Genomic DNA, 7,740 nt, shown 5'->3' with positions numbered 1-7,740 from the left:
AACTCCAGGGTGAATACACCCATCCCTCACTCGGCGACTTTAATTAATTTCTAAAAGCCCTGCCCCTGACTGCAAAGCCATAAAAATGAAAAAATGTTTTCATTAATTTTCATGAAAAAAATTAGAGCGCGTTCCATCCCATACCAAGACACCCAATTTCTCACAGACGGGAAAACATAGCCATTGGACAAGGAAAACAGGTTTATGGAAGGAATAAACAACGACCTGAAATTAAACACTGTGGTTTGTAACTAAACAATAACGCGAGGAACGTTTAGCTTTCCCGCACGGGCGGGGCCAGTGCTCTGACGTCAGTGGGGAAGGCGGGGCTTCTCCCAGGACCAGCTTTCCCGCGGCGCCTTCCGGGGTCGGCGGTGATCTCGCCGAGATGTAGTTAGAGAAAACGAACTTCAGCCAGAGTCAAGGCTGACCAGAGAGCACTTCCAAACAGATGGAAGTAGGGGCGCAGGCAACAGCCTGAGCAGCGGTGCGAGCTGCCTCTTGCTTCTGCGCTGCTCGCTGCTCGGTGCACAACAGAGCAAACCGGTCTGGTTCGTGCAAACGTGGCCCCGACTCCAGCGGATCGTCCACGGGACAACCTCTGCCCGGAGACGGCCGAGTTGAGTAAACACATGGGGAGGATGTCTTTGTCTGAAAATGTCATGCAGAATTATCACTTTTAGAGTAGATTTAATTATTGGGTTTGGGGGTGAAATGTTTTTATCACACAAAAAAAGGGAGGAGCTGTTGTCTGAAAAGTTGTGTACTTGTGGAGGGCCCGTAGGGCAAAAAGTCTCCAAGAGCAGAGCCTGAGGCAACGGCCTGTTTCTCCCCAGGACTCCGCTCCCAGTTTCCCAGCCTTGTTGGTAGATGGCTTCTACACCTCCAGGTGGCCGACAGAGTGGGGGGTGGGGTGGGGGGCGGTTTGAGAGAAGAAGCCAACCCTTCTGGTAGTGGAGGGTGTTTGGGAATTCAGGAGAAACAGAACTAGAGCTGAAGCAGGTGGGTTTTCCCTCCTGCGGTCCACCCAGGGGCCACATCTCTATCCCCTCCAAACGGCTAGCTGAGGTTCCAGAGGAGGAAAAAAAACCTCATGAACATGGTTGGAGTCGGAGCTTCTAAGATTCAAGTCAAGACACGGGGCTGTGATTCTATAATCATGGCAGGAGTAGCAAACCTGGTTCTTCTCCCCACCCGCTTGCCTGTGTGGAGTCTGCTGTTTGTGGGGCCCAGCATCCATTTCCCCCACTTTATGGCAATAAAGCCCCTTATCTCCTTTAGAGGACTGCCCCTCTCTACCCTTGCTCGTGTTGTTTGGATAGGATTGGCTCCTCTCAGCCCCAGGCGCGGGGCCTGGGTGCCTGCAACCAGTCGGTGAAACTCCCCAGCCACAGAAATTGGTCCACAAATGAGTACATGGCCCAGTTTAGGCCAAGGAGGCACAAGGATGCTGGAGGATTCTGGGAAAGGAGCCTCTCTGCTTTCCCAAGCATTGTCAACAGTGTTGTGCTCACTGCCAACAGACTCGAAGGAGCAAGTGTACAGACTGCTGATAGCTATTCTGTGGGAGATGGAGAGGGCAGTGCTAAGATAAGGTCGACACCATGGAAGGCAGAGAGGAGTGGCAGGAATAAAGGCCTTTAGTGTTATCACTGGGTCGCTGGATCCAGCCTTACCTGAAGCAGTTAACTTTGTATTCTTGAAAATTGTGTGAGCCCTTCTACTTTTCAAGCCGGTATTTTCTTCTGTTTGCAATGAAAACATTCCTTCCTGATATTCCTGGTTTCTGATCCATAGAACATAAAAGGTCACTACCGTGTAGGACAGAAAGGAGAAGCCCTGACAAGGGGACATGCACGGGGTTACTGAAGATGGAAGCCTTCTGGACACAGCCCACGTAGGGCTGGGAGCACCAGTGGCATCTGATTCATGATGGATAGCTCAGGCTCCCAACTGCTTGGAGACTCAGGGTTAGGTATTCAAGTCTCTCTGAGCCTGAGGCAAGAACCCATTTCCTCAAGGGGGAAGGAAGCGTTCCTTATTAAAAAGCTCTAGAGAGAGACTCCATTGGGACTTTCCCACTGGAGAAGTTTTTGCCTGCAGCAAGCTCCATCCAGCACTGCGCACCGCCCTGGACACCCCGAGCACCACTGGGCAAGCGCTGAGGTCGGGGTGGGGGGGTGGGGGGGGCGGGGCTTGCATCACGGCCCAGGCCCCTAGAAACATGGCTTGCTCGGGACCCCGCTCAAAGCTGGGCACTTTCCAGCTGGCTTAGAAAAGGTGTCAGCAGAGTTGACCTCAAGGCCGCTTCCAAAATCCAAAGAAGTCCACCAAGCATTGTGCCTCCTTTTCAGAGGTAGGGGGTTCAAGTTACAGCAAATTCTCCTGGGCTTTGAAGAGAGTATCCCAGCATAGCTCAGACCACCGACCTGCGGGATCCCTACTGAGGTGGCAGGCCCTGAATTGTGTCCCTGTGCCTGTCAGGTGTATCTTTTTCTTTTTTTTAAAGTTTTAATGTTTATTCAGTTTTGAGAGACAGAGAGCAAGCAGGGGTGGGGCAGAGAGAGAGGGAGACCCAGAATCCGAAGCAGGCTCCAGGCTCTGAGCTGTTGGCACAGAGCCCGACGCGGGGCTCGAACTCAGGAACCGCGAGATCATGACGTGAGCCGAAGTCAGACGTCCAACTGACTGAGCCACCCAGGCGCCCCTGTCAGGTGTATCTTAACGCCCGATGCCCTGTGGGATGGGGAGAGGGCTCGGGGAGGAGCTGGAAAGCCACCCTCCCTGAGGCAGGGCAGTAAGGTTCTGCTACTGCCTTGGTCAGGTGCACGCTGCCTGCTTCTGCTGTTCTCTGTTTGTCAGACGGAGTGCGTTCCATTTTCCAGATCGGCAACTGAATACCAAGCGTGGGGCTAAATGAGTGTGCTCTCCCAAGGGGCCCACATCTGGAACAGCAGCTGCGAATGGAATCACCACCCGCATAACTTTGCAACACGCCATTGTTGTTTGCTGAGATCTAGCTGTTTTCCATACCGGCCGGTGGGGGGGGGGGGGGTGTAGAACGAGGGTGTGATGGGGATCATCACAGCTCTGTCTTTCTGGTGTTTGAGGGCGGCACTCAGCCGGGCAGTCACCGTGTTTGTAGGTAATGGAAGCCTAAATGGCTTCCTCCTGGCCCTTCCTCTTGTTAGCAGGCCCTGGTTTTCTGTTCAGGAAGCCGATGTGGGTTTTCTGTCACCCACAAGGACCTCCATCTCCTGAGACATAACCTCTGGAGGCGGTCGAGGCCCCACTGACCTCTAGGGTAGGTTGAATTCAGCGGGGAACACCGTGACCCTGAACTCCCAAAGTCGTGCTGCTCTGCGAGTGAGAGTTAGCCAGATTCTCATCTAACCGTCGCCCCACTTCTGCGCTCAGCAACCCCGGTAAGGGGTAGGAGCTTCCTCTGGGGGAAGCTGGATGGAAGAAGATTCAGCATGTCCTCTGAATGCCATCGCAACAGGTCCTTGCCTAGAGGCGCTGCCCACCCCTGCCTTTGAGACGCCTGGGGTCTGGACCCAGCCCAGTTACAGGGACTCAGAGCCCATTACTCAGCAAACCTAGAGGTGGATGGGGCTTCAACAGGCTCCTTGCTCATTGCATCCCAGGGCACCTTTGAGCAAGTACCCCTTCCCCGGGATCTCTGCCCCCCAGATGCCCGCTCTCAGGGATGACCATGCCCACTATTTTCACAGCATGATTATAGCAGGCTGGGCCACCAAAGCTCTACCACTGGCTCTAAGATTAGAAAGCCTGTGGCAAGAGCAGCCCTCTGACGGAATTCCTGGACCGCAGAGAGGGGGTAGCTGAGCCCATTTTAAGGATTTGGAAAGTAAATGGTTAACAGGGAGTGTGATTGGTATTGGCCGTGTTTCATGTGTGGCCGTGAAAATGCATATCGCCTACTGCTGGGTTCATAACATCCACGGCCCTTGCTGCTGCTTTGAGTCCTCCACTGGATTCGTGTTGAGGCCACACCTCCCGGGGCTGCACCCAGCCCAACTGTGTGTGGCAGGGACACCAGGCAAGACAGGGCTTGCCACATGCAGGGCTCCTCTTACCAGTGACTTTGGCTCCAGGACCTCCCACTGGCCTTGATGAAACTTTCCCACAACTGCGTTGCCCTCTGGGATTCTTCCCAACCAGCCTTCCTCCCTCCCCTCTGCCCTTCCCAATGGCCAGGCTGCCTTGTGAGCTGGTGGCCCTGCCCACCTCCTCTTCTCCCTCCCCTCACAGATGTTTCCCGGTCGCTTCTTGAGGTCTCCTTTCCTGGAGAGCTCGAATTCGCACATTTCACCTTAGGTCGGATAAGAGGTTCATGGATGTTTGTTACATTGTTCTTTATACCTTTTGTCTATCTGAAATATAGTACTAATTCGGTTAAATTAGCATTTATTAAATACTAATATTAAATTCGTGTTTTGTTAATTAGTATTATCTTTCTTTTTTTGTTTAATTTTTAACGCTTATTCATTTTTGAGACAGAGAGAGACAGAGCACGAGCAGGGGAGGGGCAGAGGGATAATGAGACACAGAATCCAAAGCAGGCTCCGGGCTTTGAGCTGTCAGCACAGAGCTCGACGTGGAGCTTGAACTCACGAACTGTGAGATCAGGACCTGAGCCGAAGTCAGACCCCAACCAACTGAGCCACCCAGGCGCCCCATATTTTTTTCTTAAAAGAAAAAAGATTATGAACCCCTCTCACTGGCGGTATCTTCACAGGGAGCATGAAGGGGGCGGGGTGCCCCGGGATTGATGGGGATGGATAGATCCAGTAAGCATTCTTGTCTTGCATTGGCTCCGTTCCTCTAATTATGCCAGGGGCTTTCTCGTCCTTTTTGCCCAATTAGTGCGGCTCATCGTTTGGCCCAGGTTCACAGTAGTGACTTCTGCAAAATGTCAGAATTTATGCTAGCTGCCCGAGAGAGCACCCTGAGTGCAGAATTTCCGGTGACTACACCCATCTCCATAAGTGTAGCCGGGTCCACACCTACATCCCTCCCCGCTTGATCGAGGCACCCTCAAAAGTCATTCACACATGTTTTCTTCATATCTTACAAATATAAATTGGTGACTTCCTGCAGCTCATTTTGGGTATGACTCTTCCAGTCCCCGGATGGTTCGTTGTACCTTCTGGACCGCGTGGAGCCCAGATCCTCAATATCCTGGGAGAAACTGAGGGTGGGCCATGAGGGGAGTCAAGGGGGGGGACAGTGAGCTACCTGGGGACTTAGGGTCCTCCGACTCCTCATAAGCCTCCCAGATATCGCCATTCCAATAGGACACAAATGTTTCCTGACCAATGCCTGCCCTTTCACAGAGGGGAACAGGTAAGGTTGTGAATTCAACAGATGCTGTAATTCGGTAACTTCAAAATCAATCTGTAAGTTCAGGCTTGTGCATTTTCAACTCCCATGGCTATCTGTGATGAAAGATTCCTTCAGCGTGGTCACCTGATGGCCCTAAATTTTATTCTGGGCCTTGAGGCGAACATTTTGATTTGAACCTGTCATTTCATTGCTTTAAATTATCCAGTGTTGGGAACAGCCATCCAGCTTATGGGCCCAGCATTCCCCATCCTTTACACACTGGCCGTGGTGGTGGCCAGATCTCTCACTTTGGGTTGGTACATGGTCCCAGGTGACTGGAAGGTATAGCACAACTAGCGGTTCACCACTGTGTACCCCTGGTAACCACTCTTCTGTCCAATCATACGGACTCGAGGCTTACTGATCCGGGCCTTATGGAGTAACGAAAACCAATTCTAAGGAGCTCATACGTCCCTAAGGGTTTTCCGTGAATCCCACTCCTGGTACCAATTTCTGAATTGGGACTATTGGGTTGCAGGCATCAGAAGTCGACTTCGAAAAGTGAGAAAGGAAGGAGGGATTTATTGAAGAGGCAGTGGAACAGGTCCCAGAAGAGAAGGGAAAGCTAGACGATGGGCCTCAGGATGGACGCAAGCTGGGGCAGCTCTGGGGATCTGAGTAGCTTAGATCATCCCTCTGGGGCACCGCCACTCGGTGCCTCAGGTCTCGCCACCTGCCATCCCCGTGTGTCTCCATTAGAGACGCAGATTCTTTTTTTTTTTTTTTTTTTCTTTTTTAATTTTTTTTCAATGTTTATTTATTTTTGGGACAGAGAGAGAGACAGAGCATGAACAGGGGAGGAGCAGAGAGAGAGGGAGACACAGAATCGGAAACAGGCTCCAGCCTCTGAGCCATCAGCCCAGAGCCTGACGCGGGGCTCGAACTCACGGACCGCGAGATCGTGACCTGGCTGAAGTCGGACACTTAACCGACTGCGCCACCCAGGCGCCCCAGGAGACGCAGATTCTTGAGAGAGATGCTCATCAGGCTGGAATGTGTCCTGGACCTAACCCTATGGTCAGGGACACAGGGATGGTGACTGGCCACCTCCCAGAAGCAACACAGACCCAGGAAAGCTATGCATCCCCCTCCCCTGACCGAGGAAAAGATGCTGAGCAGCTAAAACCAGCATGTGGCCCATACGCCCTTTCAGTTCTGAGCCTTTTCACATTCTATTCCCTCTCCCTGGAGGGCTCTGCTCTCCTACAGGCCTTGGCATAGATATCACACACTGCCCCCCCCCCCCAGGGAGGTTTCTGTGAGGTCCCAAACCCAGGATAAGTGCCCCCTCCTAAGTGATTCCATAGTGCCCGTCTCCCTGTGTCGTAATGGTCTGTTTACTTGTCTTTTTCTCTCACTGGAGCCTCAGCTCCGCGATTAAAGGGATCGTGTTGGCCTTGCTTATAACCCGCAAATTGACGAAATGCATGGCACACAGTAGGGCCGCAGTAGCTCCTTGTTACGTAAATAAAGGGTGAAGATCTGGCTCTTTCACTAGCCGGCTGTGACCTCAGGGAAGGCCCCTTCCCTCTGGGTTTTGGTTTCTGATTCAAAGAACGTGGACTAACAGCCTGTCTTGTTCCGGGAGAGTTTGATGGCAAGAAACAGAAATCCACTCAAGCTAGTGGGGAGTATGATGAGGAATCGGGGGATCTCACAGAACCTGAGGGCTTCACCGAGAGCTGGGCAAGGTTGGGAATCAGCATAGACGCTGGCTTCATCTGGCTCCCTCCCTGGACCATGGGGCCTCATGCCTGCCTGTCACCGTTCTGAGTTCCTGCTTCTTGTCCCTGTTCATGGATGACAGGGGCCTCTTCAGCACACATGCGTCAGCTCTTTCCAGCTCTTGTGTCGTGGGCTGGGTTCCCAGGAGGCAGACGCTGAAAGGGAGACAGCGGGCCGGAGATTAGCTTTGGGGTGACTTACTCACTAGGTGGGCCACAACCACTTACTGCTGGCGAACCTTGGGCAGCGCACATAACCGCTCCAGCCTCGGTGTCTCCGTCAGTAAAATGGGGATAAGGGTAGTGTCTACACCATTAGGCGACTTCATACAACAGAGCCTGGTATATGGGAGACTCTCGATAAATGTTAGCCTGGAGATCAATGATTCCGGTGGTGGCGTCTAGGGCATGGTGGCAGCGTGGGGGCATCTGCCGTGCCCCCGTCCTGTGGGCTTCTGCCTTGGAAAGCATTGCTCACTGAGGTACGAGTGATGTGACGTGCTCCTGGAGGCAGGCGAGGTCAGGACTTGGTTTCAATTTGAGAAGTTTAGGGTCAGAGAGCAGGGTACCTGGGTGTGGGCATGCCACATGTCCTGTTGGGGGGCAG

The 7,740-nt window shown here is 52.8% G+C and overlaps 1 long non-coding RNA gene across 1 annotated transcript in view; it reads left to right on the top strand.

Moving 5' to 3' along the window:
* The first annotated feature begins 365 nt into the window (after positions 1–365).
* LOC121029306 (uncharacterized) overlaps positions 366–7,740 on the top strand; it is an 18,858-nt gene continuing 11,483 nt past the window's right edge. The window contains exon 1 of the long non-coding RNA XR_005789670.1: positions 366–619. This is a non-coding gene — a long non-coding RNA (uncharacterized LOC121029306). The remainder of the gene's footprint in view (positions 620–7,740) is intronic.

Source organism: Herpailurus yagouaroundi, unplaced genomic scaffold, assembly GCF_014898765.1.
Source record: "Herpailurus yagouaroundi ecotype Mexico unplaced genomic scaffold, PumYag 139, whole genome shotgun sequence".
NCBI classification, from domain to species: Eukaryota; Metazoa; Chordata; class Mammalia; order Carnivora; family Felidae; genus Herpailurus; species Herpailurus yagouaroundi.
Note: the sequence above shows the minus strand (reverse complement) of the source record. Positions and strands in the feature narration are given on the sequence as shown.